The following is a 22,059-nucleotide window of genomic DNA, read 5'->3' on the forward strand; positions in this document are numbered from 1 at the left end:
TTTCATACATTAGGCTACTTCTCTCTAGGTTATCATAAACTTACTATGCTAATTATAGTTATACTGGGAAGAGCTCAGTTATTCCTGATTTTCATTTCCCTAGAATGACCGGTTTTACCTTTTAGGCTAACAACTGGTCAGATTATGCCATAATTAAAATGGGAAGTATCATTATAATTGTATAAACGTAGTAGTGTCTACTGTTTTCCATTGTATCTTCATTCCACCACGTGAGGACTTAACGTTTTAATTTGTCTTTCTTTTGAAACGAAGTAATAATGATGGTAATACCTTTCAAATCCCCATAAAATACATCTTCTGGCTAAGATACGGAAAAATATACAGATTATAAAAAATATTATAAAGCACTGCACCAAATAAGCAACTTTGTACGCAGTCACGCGCACGGGTTTAAAGTTATAAACACCAAAGGTGAAATTCGCTATGAACAAATAATTTGGCTTTGGCAGGATTCGAACCCGGATCTTCCGATTGCCGGCCGGCCGGGAGATCCTTGTTCGAATCCAGTCCAAGCCAAATGATTTTTTTTCATAGTGAATTTAATCATTGGTTTATCGAAAAACATTATAGCTTTTTAACTTATTGACATAAGGAAGAAGATGCCTAGCAGACCCTGAGAGTCGAATAGAAGAAGTTAATACAGCATGAATGGTGAAAGGGAAATAACTTGTAGTTAGTTCGAAGACCATAAGCTGGGCGACAAGGAAACAGTATATTTGCTCCACGAGTAAAGGTATCAAACCGGAGAGAAACAAGATGAGAGGGATAGGAAGGCGGAATTGAACGGAGAATGCTGGAATCAAGTCACTCCATTCGCAAAGACAGCGGCAAGATTCCATTCCGTATATAAACGATGGGTCCATTAGGTGAAACCGCAATCCTCCCATGTCTTTCCGCAGGGGGAGGAAGCAAGGAATACAAGCCAACTTCCTCCGACTCTCCATCCAAGACCCTGAACCCCTGACTGCACACATAATGAAAACATCCCTCCCTGCCGGACCTTCATGCATTCCATGACCACTCGAGGAAATAGCCAATATATCGCCGGTCCTCAACTTCCCATATGCCTTCCCCTAACCATTCTACCACCCTTATCCCTACGTCGACATGGACGCAAGGGTTTACACCCTACATCCCTCTAGAGCGTAATTTCCTGAAGCATTATTCCTTCGAGAACTCACTCCTAATTCTACTAACTTCACAGCATATATTTGCACAGAAACTGATGTTCTGACCTGTCTTCAATATTTTGGTAATACACGACCGAATTTTCTCATTCATTCGTTAGCTCCAAAGAGGCTCTTATTACACTCAGTTAGGTTGCCTTTAAGTCGATTAAAGGCATTTATAGGATTAAAAAATAGATAAATAAACTATCAGCTCTAGAAAGACATCATTCAGTCATATTTTAACTATATCACTCTTCTAAAAAGTTATACATCGCTGGTATTAGTGTTATTAGAATATCCATAAGTAATATTTCCGCAGTACTTCAATTACTTCTGAAGGGATAAGAATTATCTGGCAGTGGCGCAGCGAGGGGGGTTTTTGGAGATAAAATCCCCCAGAGCTCAGAGTTTTTTTTACAAAAATATTTTAATGTGACGAATTTTATAAATAATATTAAAGGGACGGAAGTCTTACAAACAAAACATCAAACTATTCACAAAACTCACCATTTTGAAGCATATATCTTAAAAACTTTCTGGGGGAGGGCATCCGCACCTTCTGGTTACTCTGGCGGGTATTCCATACCCTCACGACCCCCAGTATTAGTTGCGCCTAAAAACCCCTAGACTTAATACCTAGCGGCGCCCCTGCTACTGGGGATCCTGTATCTCTTATTACAGACGGAAATGACTTGGAAGTTTGGTTCTCCACTATTTATAAGTGATGAAGGTGAGTCAAGCTATAAATACAATCCAAATTGACTTTTACATGCATCGCACACCCATCTATTTCTGTAGCGAAAGATCTCTAATCTCTATCTCGAAATCAAATCAGGTGACTTCGAAATCGATAAAATATTGGGTCACTATGGCCGTTCACAGCACACTGCTGGCCTACAACGCGAAATAGCTCCACCACCAATGGTTAAACACGCATCCGTTGAGGAGAATAGATCGATTTCCACTATCATCATACATTAATCTTCAGTTTTCCTATGCATAGCTCTGCGTGCACTCTTGAATATTAAATTCTATGTTGAATGAAGCCATTTCTAATGTCTTTAAGAAATATTTGAATGAAAACGAATGCCATGATTTTCGAAGCGATTGAAAAACTGTCAAAGCTATTAGTTTTCCAAAGAAATGCCAGGCAAAAAAATGTAGTTACTAATAAATAGCAACAGCAAAAAAATATTCCGAAATAATTCTAAGACCCAATGATTTGAGAAGTAAAATTGCCTCGATTGCGGCACGAAAAAACTTAAGATATGGGAGTTCGAACGATTGTGTAAGTAATGGAATAGAGGACATTGATCCCCATTACTTACACAATTCCTGAATTTTTACGCAATAAAACGATCGCGTTCTTCGCTCTCGACTGAGGTTAGCCACCTTTTCGGAGCTTGGTCTATCTCTAGTAGTAAATAATTATATAATAATAATAATTCGACTTTTTTGGGCGAGATTGGGACTAGAAAGTCCTATCTGCCATCTAACATATGGTCATACATTGAATATTTTCAGAGGAATACTTTGTCAAGTTACTCTTGAAATTACATGCAGTCAAATTATAACAAAAAAGTACATAGAAGTATGATTTAAAAAGAAAACAAAAAAGGCAAAGTGAACAAAGTTACATCTACCAAGTGTACAAAGATGTGAAAAAACGTGGAAAACACCTAAGGATATAGACTTTCGTCGTTATTGGAAAAAACCCACAGCAGGAAAACGCCCATAAAAAAGGGGGACGTGTGAACCTGTGAAAGCCTACTGAGATAGAGATAAAGGCATCCATTAATTACATGAGGAGATTTTGACGATTTTTGGACCCTTAGTGGACGATCCCTAAGTGAGATATCGTGAGATTTGGCTCGACCCCCTCAATCTATCTCACGTAAGATTGTTCAAGTTACGTATTTTCAGGGTAAATATTGCTATGCTTCATTGCGTGCCATTATAACAAAACAGTTTCTTCAATTATTTTTGCATAATATTAGTGAATTATACCTAGTTCTCTCGCAATTTTATACAGTTTTTTGCGGAAAAAATACGTGATACTTGCCGAGACCCCACCTCTCCCCCACGTGGAATTGGGAGAGAAACGGCTAGATCCCTACCCCCCAAAAAATACCTCACGTAATAAATGGATGCCCCCAAATAAGTAGATAAGGTTCCAATAAAATGCACACAAGGAAATGCATAAAAAAACCAATAAGGACCAACGCGACCATTATGGAGACCATGTCACACCACCGTCCCAGAGACCCGCTGAAATTGGAGCGAGGGACTCATTAACGGCGCGGAACATTCTTGGGGAAATAGCGCCACCTTGGCAACGGGCGGAAGCAGACTCCACCACGTCTCAGCGCGCCAAAGCGATTCAACACATCTCTTCCTGCCTTATCTTCCGCCGACACACCCCTGCCCGCCGGGCACTCGAAGCATTTTGCTTGCGAGAGGGAAAAGAAAAAAAACAAATGGGTCGCAATCATCGGGCGGAAGGAAGGCGAGGAACGCTCTGACGGAAGGAGAGCTCACGAAAGCCGAGGGAAGAAATGGAAGCCGAAGCACTGGAACAACGGAGGGGGCAGTAAAAAAACGGTATTCCTCTAGTCTCCACCAATTTACTTAATGAACCCCCTTGAGATGCATCCTGGAAAGCCCCTTGGAGAGGATCAGGAGTCTCTTAAGGGGCTAAGCGAGGTCTTCCCTACAGCAAATACTTCCTTCCGAAAAAGAGCAGGCCCTTCGCACATAAATCATATTTTCAAATTGAGGACCTTAGCAAAGGGGTACAAGTCCAATTTTATAATTATGGAGATGAAGGAATGTTGGTGGGGTACACAATACTGTCGCGGAAAATGGATACAAATGATTCACTAATAATTATTTGCATTTAGATTCATTGATTAACCTCTATCCCGTTGGTATAGCAATATTGTGTACCCCGTCAATAATTACCTACACTTATCTACAACATTATAAAAATTGCACTTGAAGGCCTTGTCTTCTAAGGTCCTCACTCACTAAATATTGAGGCGTATTGTAGTATTTCCATGTAATAAACGATTTCTTAAAAAAATCAAAACGGGTGAATGTTATCCTAGTAAGAGTGCTGCCCAGGGGATATTTTAGGCCACACACGAGATATATTAACTGAGATGGCCAAGCCTTGATGCTTTTGACATCTAAGAACAAGGAAGTTCACCAGTGGAGTAACACGGCTATAGCAATTCATAGATGACTGCGAGCCTCTTTACTCAAAGGCCTTCCCCCAACCCAAAATCCTTGGCACGTGCAATGGATACGGAGATAATTAAAAATTTGGAAACTTTATAGTGGAAAATTAGTAGACTATATTCTAGAACCCATAGATTATAATCTTCTGACATAGTCATCCATTGCTAACGCATTAAGTTCAAAGGTGAAAATTCTGTAGGCGATAATGTATCCGTCTGAAAGCTGGCGAAGAGTCACCTGTCAAACAATTCAAAATTGTTTTCATCATTGCAGATTCAAAAATTCCAACGCAGAAATTAATAAATAATCTGAAAGTGAACTCAACTCGAAACTGCACCAAAGCATAACAACCCTCAAGATTTCGACAATATGGACTGAAATTTGGACTGCTATGGCACCAATGAAAACTATGAAGATGATTTAAGTATACCACAGTGAAAACAATGCACAAATTGTGCCAAAAATCCACAGAGAAAAAATCATTCGCCTTCACCGGGATTCGAACCCGGATCCCTCGATTTCCGGCCGAGTGTCTTAGCCAGTTAAGCTACACGCGACGTCCTGGAGATGCGCACGACCTGGACTGCTAGTCGCATAATATGCTCAGCAGTCCATACCACCTTGTCCACAAATTTCCACGGGGGAGAATGACGCTTCTGCAGCTTAACTATGAAGATGATATTGTTGAAACCATATTACGAAGGCAAAACAGTGAAGCTGAAGGTGAGGATATGGAAAAGATTTCGTACATGAGCGAAGCCGAGTAACATCTCAGGATGCAAGGAAGTTTATTGAGGGATAATGACTCTTCATTGTGCAAGAAGGTAACAATGGTAGCCCAATTTTATTCTTGGATGTCTGTGCCGACTTCGTTCGTGCGGCGAGGATAAACAAACAGCAGCAGAGTACATTAGACAAATTCCTCTGACGAGGAGATACGATGGGATGATAGGATCGATATCTCAACGGCGAGCATGTATAACTAAGCAGCCTCATATTGAGCCCGTAAACTTGATAATATGCCATACATACTATTACTACTCAAAACATTGCATAATCATGAGCAGTACTTAAGAGTGGTCTGACCTTCCGACAAATATGCATTGCTTTAAGCAAAAAATAAAGTCAACGGAACATGTAAACCTAAAAACTAGAAATATAGAAAAAAAATTTTAAAAATTAGGGATACAAATATTGCAAGGTCAGCACCCACTAAGTGAAGCCAACAATAAAGAAAGTCATGAAAATAATCCAAATGCGAGCAGCGAATCACTCTACGCATTTCGTAACTGTTACACCCCCTGACAGCTGACAGTTCCAGGGAAGACGACACTGTATGTATCGAGCCCATTTTCTAAGCCATAAGAATTAATCGGGAACTTTGAAAGTTGGTTGTCCACTGAAATTTCATGCTTGCAAATAATGTGTCTAGCTTTAAATGGTCGAATCATTACCCGACATTAACTGTAATCTACACAGCGCTGATTTACGAAACAATACACAACCATTTCCACGTTATAATTTGGTGAGGTGAACACCCAGCAACCACGCATATTTGGGAGAGTCCATAAATTATGTGAGCTGATTTAGGCGATTTTTGGATCCTCCCTCCCCTTTAGTGAGATATAATGAGATTTGACTCGAAACCCTCCCTCCATATAATCTCACGTGTGATTGTTAAAAATGCGTATTTTCAGTATAACTACGTCAATCTATGCTTCATTTCGTCGGATTTTATAAAAAAAACAATTTGTTTAATTATTTTTATCTAATTGTAAGATTAATCAAGACTAGTATATAAGATTACTAAGATCGCAATTGTACACTGTATCTTAGGAAAAGAAATTACGTGATACTTGTCAGGAGCTTTGGTGAGAATTGGCTAGCTCGCTTCTCTCCCTAAACGCCTTACGTAATAAATGGATGCTTCTTTACTGAACACAATGTTAGAACAAAAAATAAAGAAAAATATAAGCTTGAGTCATAGATAGTACTCGAAAAAGAGTTACGGTGATTCTAAGAAATCAAGGCTATTGTCCACTATACGGTAAAGCTAAAAGAATACGCATCTAGGGTCTGAAGCAATGAGTTCGGCCAGAACATCTTCACCGCATGCGTAACTTTCTTGTTGTCACCATCCTTGATAGCTCGAGGGAAGATGACATCCAAAACCTCGAGCCAGCCCAAAAAATACATCACGTTTATGGCCGAATATTTTCCCTGGGTCACAAACCTCCTTCCGAGAAGAACATTCACCTTCCTGAGAAGGAGCCTAGCACCAGCCATTCTAAAAAAAACCTACGTAAAGCGCCTTTCCTTACTTACGTCTTCCTACCTCGCGCACAGAGCGGGAAGTGGAATGCATTATAAAATAAAAGACCGAGGAGGTAAGCACGGGGAAAGAAAAAATGACAAAAACAAAGAATGGAGCAAAATATATAAAGCGATTTGGCGGCGAAATGGAAGATGGAGCGAGGAAATTTTCCATTTGGATATTAAAGAGACGCAATCTCGGATCCAGTGGCGCCGAGACAGAGTGGGGAAAAATAAAAACTAGAACGAAATGCGGGGAAATTCCGAGGGATTCACACCACGAGCAGGGGAATATACATGCATGCAGACGATATATAAACGCGGACATCCGTCAGATGTGAATACACGGCTCTTCTCCGCGAAAAGACGGATCCAGACAGGTTTGGCACCAAAATTGAATTCCCAATTTCACACAGAATGGATATACTATATGACATCGTTTTGCTGTCTGAAAATGCTCAACCCACGCGACACAACAACGACATTGGCAGGGACAGGATGATTCATGGTACTGTGACAGTCGTGGAGAGGAGGATAATAAAAAGACTCGCTGAAAATAAATGCACAAGTGCGATAGCAGAGCTTGTTGAAAACACATGAAAGTAAAAAAACGAGATATGAATAACAATAATAAAAGTGTGAACATTTTTAAGCGATGAAATACGATACGCCAAACATTACCTATACCTAGTCATTAGACATTATAGTTACATCCAATTTTTGGCAATCATAAGTTCGGAAAATAAAACATCAAGACCATTAAGATCAAAAATAACAAACAGATTTACATGTTTCAGAAATGAAAGTCTATTTAGTGAAAGTTTCGCAATATTACGATTGATTCCTCAGGTCTGAACTTATTTTCAGTCTTATAACACCACGGATTACGGCTATTTTACGTTTGGTAAATATGTTATGACATCTAAGGCATGAGCATGGCCAATTAATCCGGGAGAAAATAATAACTTCGAATTGCGCACCATTTTCCTTATGTAACATTACAACAAAGTCGATATTATGTATTATTTAATTTTTGACGGCAGCTTTTAGGGAGCAGAGATCCTCATCCTCCCGCGACATTATATTTCAAATGACTAAGATCACGTATATAATAGAAAGGAAACGCATGAATATTGACAAAATGCAATTCCTACCATATGAAACAGGTTTTACGAACCAAGCACTCAAATAACTGTTACACTCAAATTTAAAAGAAAGTTCGATTTACTCCACCAGGTAGAGTCTGCAAGCAATAAAAAGGTCATCTCCAACGAACGCATGAAGACTTCCTGGATGTATACACAAGTTGATGGCAGAAATAGATTTGCACTTATTTCACAAAAAAATCACACAGGTTCTAAAATGGAATTCGTAAAATCTCCTCAAATAGGTAAATACTGAGCCATTTCCAGGTCTCTCCAATGGAGGACAAATTCAATCCCAACCACATTAAAAATTTTTTATGAACCAAGCACTCAAGATCACAGTTAGCTCGCATTAAAAAAATTATATTTACTCCACAACGTAGTCTGAAAGCACTAACGAGGCCATCTCCAACGAACGTATGAAGACTTCTAGCAAGTGTACACAAATTTAAAGCAGAAGATAGATTTGAACATTTTCACAAAAAACTTTTAGTGGATCGAAAATGTTATTTTGTAAAATTTGCTTCAAAAACGCTGAATACTGAAACATCTCCAATATAGAACTTAGAACGAGATTAAAACGAACAGAAAAGGACAAAGGTGATACTAATCCAATGCGAAAGAAATATCTGAAGGGCAGCACGGAAAAACGACTCGCACAGAGGATTTTCGACAAATATTCTTCCTCACACAACATTCCTGAGGAGATTCTGGATCAAAACGTCTGCGAGGAATTCTGCCGAACGGAATGCTGGGAATCAGAGGGGCGCGGAATGCGTGGGATTCGTGCCCCAGGTAATGCCTCCGTGCATAAATAACGATGTGGGATACAGATAACGCTGGCAGCAGGTGGAGGTGCTATCTGCCCAAGGAAAATGAACCTATCAAGACGGATTGCCCCCCGGTTTTATGCGTGGGCCTCCTCCCACGTAATTATTGGTTACCCGGAGAGACGGAGCGAAAAGCTTAACGAATTCCCAGCCATGATTACTGAGGACGGTACGCCAATGAGGAAACTTCGAGCATCGAAATATGAGGCACAGAATTGGTTGAAACGGGAAAGGAAGACGCAAATCGGATCAAATCCCACCTTGGATTTGAGGCTTATCATAAATGGGCCACAACATAAATTCGCTGCCCTCGATGACAAAGGCCAATTGAAGGTGTTTGAAATAATGCACAATATTTATATCCAAATAACTGCATGAAAAATGTGACTATGTACGCAGTCACGCGCACGGTTGAAGTTCGTTATGTGAAGATGACTAGGTGGTGTATATGGCTCACAAGTCTGACCGGCAATCGGGAGATCCGGGCTCGAATCCCGGTTAAGCCAATTTTTATTCATGGCGAACTTCATCCTTTATGTATAAATTTATACTCCGTTATATCCTAAAATAATTGTACCCACTACTTCACACGAGCAACAAAAGCATGCCTTTACAGTCTGCAAAACCACGCTATACAGTCGCAAATAGAGCTTGGAATTAAATGGCATTGACCTCGGTTCACTTAGAACTATTATATGCTAACGCATCATTAATACATATTATTCACGATGAATTATGGATGGATTTTTGCGAATAATTTTAGAAAGTGATCAATGAATAATTATAAAATCCACAACTTTCATTTGAAATAAATCATGAATTTACCCAACAGATATTGCCCGGTAACGGATATATCTATGGCTAAGTTCTAACAACACGATTTTTCAGGAGAGCAAAAAAACGATTAATAATTTTGATTGTTCACTAAAATTAAAAACCAAAAGTTCATCAAACTGAAAAAGAAGCATTCATGTGCAAACAAAGAGTTATTTTTCGCTTGTATTTTATTTTTAATGTTATTACACTTTGTTTAAGATACCTGTCTCAAACCGGCCGAATTTGAGATACGTGTTGTTAGAACTTAGCCATCAATAAGTACTTTCGAAATAAATCATGGTACACGCAACTGATCTTTGAATTATTAAGGTAGTGTCCGTAATGCGATCGCCGTAGGTAGGTATGTAAATTAGCCAGAGGCTTCCTTTCAGACGAGAAATGTTTCATCAAGATGACAACAAGCTTGGTTTCCCTGAAATGCAACGTCGATATATGATATCTCACGATCAAAATCTAAGAAGTTTGACGCCATATTATATTTAGGATGAGCGCGGAATGAGAAATCAAGTACGGTAGGGAGATCGGTAGATCGTTATAGAAAACGAATTTCTACCTTGTTTTTACTGACCACATTTTTATTGCCTCAGAAACCTAGGGCGTAAATAATATTTTTTAAATTCAACTTTCATTTTTACATTATTTAGTACGAACATCATCTGGGCTTTCTTAATAGTACAAAGGTAATGTAAAACAGTAACTGTAATATAGAAAATATTTTAAAAATCATACCACCGTAAAGTTAAAGTAAAAGGCAATAAATTTAACGTTTTTTTAATTGCCTAACATAAAAACTCCATAACTTTCCTGAAGCATAAATGCGAATATCCAATTTCGCCCACGCTTAATCTCTATCCCGTCAACGCCATAACTTTCCTGTCGTTTGCAATTCCTGTCATCAGGAAAAGAATGATAAATAAAAAAGGAGGAAGTTAAAACTCATGGCCTGAGGAAAAATACGCATATAATAAGGGTGCAAGAGGTATTAATTCAATAAATAAAAGCAGAGGAAACGGTTCCATTCGATTACTGTGAACTAAAAATCCATAACTTTCAGTAATCAGCCCGAGTTTCAATAATGCCTTTTCACACTTTTTTACTGAATACACTAAAAGGAAGAATAGTAAACCTTCACGAATAATTGCAGATCAGACCTAAAATACAATCTTTTATAAATTGCTCATCTTTGGTATATTAAAATATGCCACTTTTGTACAAAATTTGCTTATTTCTCACTATAATGTCTACAAATATGCAGTATATAGATATATCAGTATGAATTTTGAAATATAGTAGGACTAGCCATGCTGAATGCGTTTCATGACCCGTAGGCATCTTCGGGAATAAATAACAAATCTGGCTAAAAGGCCCATTCTCTAATTACAGCAAAATAAAAAGAAAGGCTTCATATAACAGTAAATTAGGAAAACTATCTTATTTACTAAATAACTCAAAAACATCAAGCAAATGTAACTGTTTCTCACACTACATGAGAGAGAGCAACCGTTTCAAAAACATGTTTCATAGATTTTCCGACCAAAAACCTTCCATCGAACATATCTGATACAGTTCTTCGTCCGTCGAAGGTAATGCTGAAGTAAGATTTCACCGTACAAATAATGCAATTAAACTTTCTTAGACGAAAATTGGAACAAAATACTTGTTTGAAAGGCGTTTTTGCCATAGAATCACCAAAAAATATCAAAATAAAGAAAAAATTCGTGACTCCAAAAGCTTCTTTCGGGAAAAGAACGAATACTTTCGGCAATGAATCCATCACTAAGCCCCTGGTACAAAAATAAGCGAGGGAAGTCGTTACATTTATCATTTATTGTAACCACGATACCCTATCACCGCGACACAGCTGCAATATTCGATTAAAATCGCTTCAAAAAGTTACCCGCGATCTTACAACAACGCCGCCACTCCCCGGCTGACGTCTTGAGGGATAAATTATCAATCCTCGCGAAGGCGGGGAGGTCTTTATTTACCGTCTCTTCATTTCCTGCTTAAAACTTCCAATGGCACCACAAGTGGTTCAGTAATTCACGGCGAGGTGGCGGAGGGGGTTGAAGGTTAGCTCACGATAGCCTCTGAGGAAGTCTTGGGGATAAGAAAAGCGGGTGAAGGGCACTGCCGCGACACGGGCCTCTTGAGTGGGAGGCTAATAAAAAGTAGGAGCGGAAAAGGGAATTTTTAAGGGCTCCAAGAGGGGAACCCAAAAGGAAGAGAAGACAAGAGTTGAATGGGAAGGAACAAACAACCGAGTTTACCATATAACCCTATTGAAAAAGAGGATTATTAACACGTAGCCACTGGATTACAGGTTCGGAATCGAAATGGAGATTATACAGCATCCCAGGTGGAAAATTGATCCCAGGTTCCATAAAAAGGAAGGTAAATAGAAAAATTTTCTAGGAAGTAAAAATGGGTTTGAGCTAAGTTTCAGGCATGACTGAAGTACCTCATCAGTCATGTAAGAATCTAAAGGTATTTGTGTTCCACTCTAGCTATGCTCCAAGCTGAGTAAGAGGCGATCAGAAAAATAAAGAGAGAGGATATAAATGGAGAAAAATGGCCGCACTACTCATAAAAATCATTGTTTGAAAATATCAAGGAAGGCACTCACATAATAAAAAATCTTTTCTTAGACATCAAACCCGAGCACTTCAAGTAAACTGAAGGAAAAACTAACGAACCAAAAACAATGGGGGATTTTATTTTAAGCCATAAGGATGTTCGATGAAATAGAGGATAATAATGAATACTCACAGCTTCACCGGTAGCAAGAACGTTCATCTAAAACTACAAGATTTCGGAGTGTAATCCAAAATGAAAGTTAAATCCATAGGTAAAAAATAATTAAAACATGCCGAGTATTATCCCGGCAAATACAATTCATAATGGCAACGTCTTGTTAAGCCGCATGTACTTATCAATTCTCTATGGCTATATTACATATAGCACCCAACAACATTGGGAAATGAAATTGCGTTCGCTTTTTAAAGCAAAGCGGGTAAAATGATGAAAAGAGTTCCATAACCGAGAGCTGATTAAATTTTGACATGCATAAAAGATCTCAATAATTTATAATGTTGATTTCAAAAGTCTATTTAAGTTTAAATCACTCCACCTAAACTTCATCCTATATTATTTAAAAAACTACAGCCAGAAAGTAATCAGAGAAAATCAGATATTTTTATAAGGATTTTATAGTAAGTAGCTTCCCAGACTGATAGATGGTCTAAGAAATCGAATATCCATTACATATTTGAATAAGGTTGATATTTGAATAATATTGGTAGGCATGATCACAAATACAAGATGAAATGCCGGCCGCAAAGGACTGACGTTAAGAAATTCTCGTACGTCAACAGGACGATTACGGAATGGAATAGACTCCCTGCAGAACTGTTTAAGCCCTACCCTAACAACGTAAGGATTTTCAAGAAGAGGTGTAGAGGATTAATATTGGAAAATTAATATCACTGAATTTTAAATATTCACTTTCTAGTTTCATTTTGGTAATGTATTTCTCATTTGCAATATTTTTGTTTTTCTTTTTATTTTTTGTATAAACTGTTACCACCTGGCAAATAGCCAACTTGTAACTTGTACAATATAATAATAATAAGTTAAACAGATTCAGGCGTTATATGGTGAAAGTTCGTTACTCTTCTCTAACCCCCTCCCCTGAGCCTCCCGTTTTCTGCGGTTCTTCCCACGTGTCGTTATTCAACAGTTAGGACTAGAGTCCTCCTTCCACCTTGGATTTCTCCGATCTTTTTATTTGTATCTTTTCTCACTGTCTCTACTCTGTACGCCTGTTTCCCATACCTTCTTCAAACATGTCAAATGTTCAAATGTGATGTACATATGCAAAACAATGTCTTGTACCAGATGATGGCTCTGTGAGCCGAAACGCGACGTACTCATTAAAATATTGTGGAAAAGTGCAAACATCTTATATTTAAATATTACATATTAATTATTTGGGAACGTTTCCAACTGATCGCTTTGTATCTCACTTGTCCTCCCCTAATACAGTTAGTTTCACAACCCCAATAGCAGTCAGAACTTTGGCACCAGAAGTAAATATAATTCTCTCGGAGACAGCAGCAAGCTTCTACAGGATAAGCGAAAAATATCTCTATATTCTCGTAATTCCCAGAATGCGCCAAAATTTATTTTCGACTCGGCCACCAACCCGATACAGGAAGTTAAACAAAGGAATCGGGGTTGGAGTGGAATTGAAAGAGAGGCTGAATTCCCCTTTTACTCGACGATGAGAACCCTAGATTGAATATTTCAATTTGAGAACCGTCCGGGCCCTGCAACGGTAGACACGAAATTGGACGCAGGGTTTCCCCATAACTCCTTGAGAGGGGAGATTCATTGGTCTCGTGACCTGTAGGGGTAGTTAGTTTTTCATTTCCTCTTGGCATTCATTCCTGCAATGGCTTCCGACCGATTCAAGAATAAATACTACTGATACTACGAAGAAGCAAAAGGGATACCTGAGCCAAAGTCTACGGCAAAAAAGAGACACTGAAGCGGTCTATTTGTAAAAGGAATTATATGCTTAGAAGAGGAAAGAATTAGTAAGACGAATATATGGATCAAATACTAGAAAATGTAATGTGTAACTATAGAGAACATGTGAAAAGGAGTAAAGAATGAGAAAAAATGTTCAAAAATCATAAAAAACGTGGAGCAGTAATGATTGTAATTCATCATATTTATAACATAATAATTTCAAAAGACTATATATATCGAAACACCTAAACGAATATATATCGAAACGCCCCTAACAGCATTCAACCTCACCAACCATCTCCTGAAAAGCGAATCTGAATAATATTAGTAACTGACTACCAGATAATAAAAGAAATAAACGAACATTTTTAATTTTACATCTATACTACGAGGAAATCAACCTTATTGAGATATGGGAAGCAGAACTATGATAATGAAATTGAATATTAATGAAATGTTTACAAATGGCAGATAAATAAAAAATGGTATTTTACCTACATAATTATCAATAAGTGATTTTAAATGGATTCATTAAATTATCTACGGTCTATTTTAAAGCCTTTTAGAGACCAAAATGGCATCCACATTTACTATTTCAGTGATTATGTCAATTTACATCGACAAGAACTTGAGGGGATTCTACAGGGGGCCACAAAGTTTACAATATGTAAAATAGCCAAATATTTTGGTGCAAACGTTCATGAGACAATAATTAAGCTAAAAGAGTAAAAATAACCGATAATAACCAGAAGAAAAAACACTGAAAATACTGTGCGATGCTTATTGCTACATTTCAAAATATCATAAAAATATTATCCTCATTCCGAATATTTACGGGGTCATTTACATACGAACCATCCGTTAGGTGATTCGTCCGTTTACATGACTCTCAGGCAATACACATGACATGGACAAGACGTTTAGGGGATCCTAATTGAAAGTTGTGATTTTTATCCATTTTTATGTACCCTAAAAAGGCCACGAAGTTTTCAATACGTAAATAGCCAAAAGTTTTGGTGTTAGTGTTCATGAGACCATATTTAACGTCAAACAGTAAAAAAGCAATTTATAACAAGTAGGAGAAAAAAATCTGAAAATACTGTACGAGGCTTAGAGCTACATTTCAAAATACCTGGTAGAAAGAAAAGACGTTAAACTTACCACATGATTAGAATAGGAAAAAAATTAGTACGAGAAATATTTGAAGCATGTACAAGAAAATAAAATGTAGAAAAAATTACATAAAAATAAAATCATTAACGATATGCAGCAGCGATTGTTAAAGCTCGTCATATTTAGAAGATGTTACGAAATATTCTCCTCATTTCGAATAATGGCAAGGGTCATTTACATATGAACCACCCATTTGGTGTTCCATCCGTTCACATGGATAGTCTGGAGAGAGCTATTGCGCCCACCAAAATTAGTAAGGTATCGACAATCTCCACCCGTTTCAACGGGACAAACTGTGCGGTCTGGCTCGGCAATTTGAAAGCGATTAAATCACACGATAGCAAGAGTTTATGGGGAGGAAACACACCACGGGACATGAAACGCGTCCCGCAAACTCCGGTCAATGGGATCGAAGAGGCCTTCGAAAACGTCCGCAGGACTCCAAGCGTCCCCAGATCGAATGAATATTGAATGCTTCGGGCGGAGAAACGCTCCCGAGCCAGAAGAAATATGGACGGCGACGGGCGACTATTATTATGCATGGCGTGCCGATAATGGTCTGCACGGGAGATAGGTTCAACGTTCGACTTTGCCGCATTCCTTCCCTTTCCATACAACACACAAGGCCCAGCGGAACACCCGGCAATCACATCGTTTTGCATTTTCGGCGCTTAAGAGGACGGTTCCAAAAATATCCCCTCCATGGCAACTCCTTGACGCGGTTGACGTCGACGTCTGCAACGTGATAGGCAGAAAAACAGATCTCGAATGGAACAATCTTGGAAAACAACGGAAAAACAACCCACAACTAACAGAGAATTTTATAATTTATATTGTACTGAAAAAATCTGTTGGCCATTTGCTGATTAAACTTGCGTAAAATCAAGTTGCATTTCCTTTCCAGTTCATTAAATCACAATCGATGCATTGGCCATATAGAAACAGTATTTTGTACTCAATTACCTCGACAAAAAAAAAACCTAAAAGTATACCTACAAACCTAAGTAAACCTACAACCTTTTTTCATCCCCGGCCTTGAACGGGCAAGCCTTCGAAAAGGCGGACGGGATGACCAGTTTTGAAGGAAAAGACGTGGCAGTCGAAAGAGACGGTAAAGAGAGAAAGTCACACACGGAGGGTAGTGGCAGCGGAGATGAAAAAAAAGGAGTGGGAAAATGGCCATCTGAGCGTGGGTGGTTGAGCTGAGTCGAGAGAATCCGCAAATGGACGGCCGTTCGGATTTGAAAACGTGATCGGGTTCGCCATCCTTTGCGGTTGACTGTCCTGCCCGGGGAAGTACCACTCCCACACAGGGTTGAAGGCCAAGGGGGATTTAGATGACGGTGCACTTGGCACTGAGATATGGCCCGCAATATGGTTGTCGGAAGAATACATTTGCACAGGGATACAACGTGACGCTGCGACAGCAGTTCACTGGACGAGGGTTTGAGAATAAACTACATAGCCCCTCGGCTGGATTCATATGACTGCATATATATTACGACTGATTTGCTCAGCAAATATGGTGGATAAAATTTTACTGCGTGTTATGTACCAATTCAAGGAGTTCATTCCGGTCAGTATTTTGACCCTTGACAAAATAACATCGATTATGGATAAGTACCTATAAGAATGCCTATGACCTATATTCCGTGACGAATATTCTCGAGACGAGGACAGAAAAGTAGAGCTGAAATTTGTTATCTTTAGGGAGGAATTTTGACGATATTTTTGGACTTCGGCCAAAAATTACATCAACTTTTCTATAAGAGCTGAAAGAAAATTATAGCTTTCGAAAATAAAAAACAAAGTGTTCATGCTTACCTACTACGAAAATGTTTTCAGATTGAACATGTTTTTGATGACAAGGAAAGTTCACAAAACATAAATATTTATACAAGAGAACGAAATCGAGACATCTGAAGTAAGTAACCGCATTTTTACTATCAAAGCAATACCATAACGGCCCCAATTTCTGAATTGATATCGGAAATGGAAAAAGAAAGCAAATTAAATACTTATAAATATATTTTTATCGAAATATTGATTCTTCTCCTCCTTAGTGAGCATAAACTTTAAAGGAACCAAAACGTCTAATCGATATAAATAGCATGTAAACAAACGCAGTCGGTGGTGCCACTCAATCACACCCACCTAGTAATCACAGATTTTGCATTGTCAATCTTGGGCCCACGAGCAGGTGCAGAATATTGCCCATATTTATGTCTTCATTGAGCGTATGATCTTAGCTTCCAGACTAGCTTTCGATCACCAAATCTGTTAACCAATCGCTGATAAAACTTACAAGCGTCCTATCCAGGGACTGGATAGGAAATGCAATTTCATATTCAATGCAAGGATTCATCGAACCCTGGGTGGCGCTATATCAAAAAGAAGTGGTATAAGTAATAGTTGATATTTAAAAAACTTACAATAGAATACCACAAAGTTAATAATGAGTTAGTTAATTTTTTTTCTATCCTCACTTTAACTCCAAAAATTTGTTTGCATCAGTCAGTCAGCCAGTGGTCGGAAAAGGGTTTTGTAGTGCATAAATTCCTCCTCAAAATACAGACACCTACACCGCAAATGGAGGAGCAAGCGAGACGCCGAAGCGGGAGTGAAAATATGGAAACGAGAATTCGTCGGCATGGCTGATGAAGGAAGGGAAACCTACTCCGACAACCGAGGCTATATGTCGAGAGGACGTACGAAAAAAATACACGCGCACAACATTTCGATCGCATGCCATTTCCGACAGAGATGTCTCTCGAACCGCATGGGCCTCGAAATTTCTCGCGCGACGAAGCGCAGGAGAAAACGAGCTGGGAGAATGATCGCGGCGTTTCCGAGTCATTGGTTCTGAGGAGTCAATGGAGCGGTCACAGGCGCAGGAGGAGGGACACGGAGAAGAAGAATATGTCAAAGCGAAGAGGTGACAAAAATGTGTGGAAATGCCAACACGAAAAAAGAGGGAGAGTTACAGTTTCAATATTTATGCCATTCAATAAGATACTGGTAACCAAACCGGTAATACCAAAGATATTTTTTGACCAACATAGTACCTGAGGATATTTAATAAGGTAAGGGTGGTTCCATTAATTACGTAAGGTAATTTTGGTGATTTTTAGACCCCCCTCCCCCGTTAGTGAGATACCGTGAGATTTGGCTTGGACCCCTCCATCTAATCTCACGTAAGATCGTTCAAATGCTTATATTCAGTGTAACTACGTTAATCTATGCTTCATTTCGTCAGATTTATTAAAAAAACAATTTGCTTAAATATTTTTATTTAAGATCAGCATTTAATATGACTAAGATCGCAGCCTAGAATCGCATTTTACACTATTTCCTGTGGAAAAAAATTACGTGGTACTTGCCAGGACCCCACTCTCTCCAACGTGAGATTAGGTGTGAATAAGCTTCACCCCAACCGTCTCCGTAGACGCCTCACTAATTAATGGATGTCCCTAAGTAATAATAAAAGTCACTTTGTACTTTCCACAATGCTTTAACTTCTCCGCAATTGCTTTCGACGTATTCTACGTCATTAATATCGAAAACGACTGCTAAGTATTTATTAAGCGTCAAAACCAGTTGCCGAGCAATTAAACCAGTGAGTAAAGTACAAAAAGTCTTTTACTTTTATTATGCATATCTTCCACGAATTGAATTCACCTACTATCAACTTCATTATAAGGTAAGGCTGGCGGTGGGTCATTCAAATCGATGTTACTTAAGTAGTGCAATACCTTCAAATCCTATCTCGTGTACGGCAGCGGAATTCAAAGTAAATGTCACGGGGATTTCATTGCAATTATCACGGGAATTAAGGTACTTATAAATCCCGGTGGTCTGCCTAATGGACTCGGAAGCCAAGGGTCCGTGGACAGACCGACAAGGTAGAGAGGCAACAGGCGCAAGACGAAAAGGGTCATGAAAAAGGAGAAGATATAAAAGCGAAGAGATGATTAAAGTGTGTGGAAATGCCTGCATAAAATAAATAAAATTTGACATCACACGTTTCTCCATTGGCAGCACAGAATTCATGAGATCTGGTTGAATTGGGGAGAAATTTTAATTTTCATAAACTAATCACTACAATTCAATAAGGTCGTGCAGCTAAAATATATGTAGAAGACCATTTATAGGTCTACGATAGCTTTTTTTTTAGAGTTTTCAACACCATAGTTACACCAAGTTTTTTACGCAACGAGTGTTGCTGTTGTGAGCAAAGCCTGATAAATTCAACCGTGGAAAAGACTTAAAATCCAATTCTATCCCCGAGAATCACAAAGACTTGCTTTTAATCGATAAAGTTATTGCATCAACTAGCCATTTTTGAAAGTATTCTTGATTTACATTCAACACTGCAAAACTTAGGAATCCGTAATTCATTGGTCGAGAGGTAAAAAATAAACTAAATTCACAGAAATAGGTTCTTCCAAAAACAGAATATAATGCATACATAATGTATAAACTAAGCATTTCATGAAGAAGAGAAGATAAAGTGGGCGATTATTACGTTAATTAAGAATAACTGCATAGGAGTCTGAATGGTGAGTAAGAATTGCACGCAATATTAAAACATAAACCTAGGACAGCAGAGATTAAGTCTTACCGAACCCAAACCGTGCAGCGAATGATACTATATTTGAGTGATACACTTTTACTATTTGTCCCTCGAAAATCCCCTGTTTTATACAGAGGCATTGGTAGCAGACATGAAAAGGCCACTTGAAACATGAAAGAGACTTGGGGGACAAACATTCTCGACCACAACTCGAAATACTTGCCTCGAGGGCTCAAGGGAGAGCTGGAGAGGGCTGAGGGGATCAAAAGGACACAATGGCTTCCAAAAAAATTATAAAACATTAAAAACCTGGCCCAATGAAGAAATAAAGGTACACAACTCAAGCAGGGACTCGGAGAATAACCGAGTCTGAAGCGGCTGGCATACGGTCAGCCAGTGGCTTAGAAAAACCGCTGAGGGACAATATGAGGAAACAGAAGAAATCCCGCAAAATAAAAGAAATTATGTGCGGTTCGAAAGCACTAAAAGTCGCCTACGGTAACAGGAATATGAAAATTATGAGAAATTCTAAGGCATGCGTTTACCGTCGCACTATGGAGGACTTGATCTCCAATATAAAATAAAGGAAATAGACTGTGTCTCGATCTATAAAATGAATGGCGTCACTCGCTAGAACGACTCATTGCACGTTTTTATATTTTCCATTGTTGTTCTAACCTTGCATGGATTTACCATAGGAATTACTAGCCTTTGGCAAGTTTTGCCTTTGGATGAATGTGCACGTATTTTTTGCAATTAAGCATTATATTTTTATGACCGAGCGGCGCGCATGTGGGGATTCATTAGCAAGCTGCATGATGGTAATAGGTCACCCCTTACCAAACATCCAAGAGGTGGCTCCCAGGGTATTGTGTAAATGAAAATAGATTTAGGTGCATTGGGGTAGGGTTATCGCAATTCTCGATGACTTATGTAATAAATAGGGGAGTGCTCAACATAGGGTAATGGTAAAACGGAGTGATTCTGCAAAAAGTGGTTTTTCCCATGCATACTGCCGAGTTGATATTAGCGAAGCAATGGGTTACGCGGAATTTCAGACTAATGTTTCCAGCCTTAAACTTCACAGTCATTGACAGAAATATAAAAAGATAAAAGTGATATGATAACTCTTTTGCTACTCGAAATATATTTATACAACGCGTCATAGGTCATGTTCGTTATTACGTCATGAGGTGTCCAGAACCGAACAACAGTAACGCTGAAAAGTAACGTATCAGGGAAGATAGCGTCAGTGCCGATATTCGACTTCAAAATCATTATAAATAATTCACCGGATCGGGCGAATTGAAAAACAACAATCACGGCAATTAATACGCAGTAATGCATATTAACTCCACCATAAAATTGAGAAAACGAGGGATAGTTTATAGACGTTTTTGATTAAAACGAAAAAATTTAATTTAGACATTATTCTAGATATAATTTACACTACAGTAAAATAATATTACATACACCACGGATGAAGTACACTAAAAAAAATAATTGGCTTGACCGGGATTCGAACCTGGATCTCCCGATCGATCCCCGGTTAAGCCAAGTACTTATCAATTTACTATAGATTTCATAATTTATGTAATATAATACACATACTTCGAACCAGGCTCTCCCGATCGAATCCCAGTTAAGCCAAATATATTTTCATGGAGAACTTTATCCTTGGTGTAGGTATATAACTTTGCACCCGTATGCGCGCGACTACGCAAAAGGTCACTTTTTTCATGCAGTGCTTTAAAATAAATTAACCATCGACAATTTTCACGGAAATACCAGGATGCTCAGGATACCACAAAACAATAAATGAAATTAATTCCTGAAATTAAGGAAAGAATTTCCTCCTTTCATCTTGACAAACTATAATGCAAAAAAAACATGAATAAATAGCCACCACTTCGAAAAAGCATCCTGCACCCACGATGAAAGTGTCCTTAAATACAAGGGGACAATGAAATAACTCCTTGGCGCCTGATTTCAACAATGACTTTAAAGTGCTCTCTTGAAGTGCCAGAGAGTAGAGTGTGGAAACACTCCGCATTTGAGGACTAAAAAAATAAGGGAGACTCCATACCACCAGAAATCGATAATGGGATATACGATTCAATTCTGCTGAATGACAAAAGGCAAAGCTTACGAAATTATGCTGATACGTTTGAATTCGAGTCTCGATTGGAAAACGAATATTGATATTCCGCAGATAACCTCTATCA

At 38.6% G+C, this 22,059-nt stretch overlaps 1 protein-coding gene across 2 annotated transcripts in view; it reads right to left on the minus strand.

The window, feature by feature from the left end:
* LOC124168538 (spastin) overlaps positions 1–22,059 on the minus strand; it is a 387,851-nt gene that overhangs the window by 99,340 nt on the left and 266,452 nt on the right. The gene's annotated exons all lie outside the window — the stretch shown is intronic.

This window comes from Ischnura elegans, chromosome 11, assembly GCF_921293095.1.
Source record: "Ischnura elegans chromosome 11, ioIscEleg1.1, whole genome shotgun sequence".
Taxonomy (NCBI): Eukaryota; Metazoa; Arthropoda; class Insecta; order Odonata; family Coenagrionidae; genus Ischnura; species Ischnura elegans.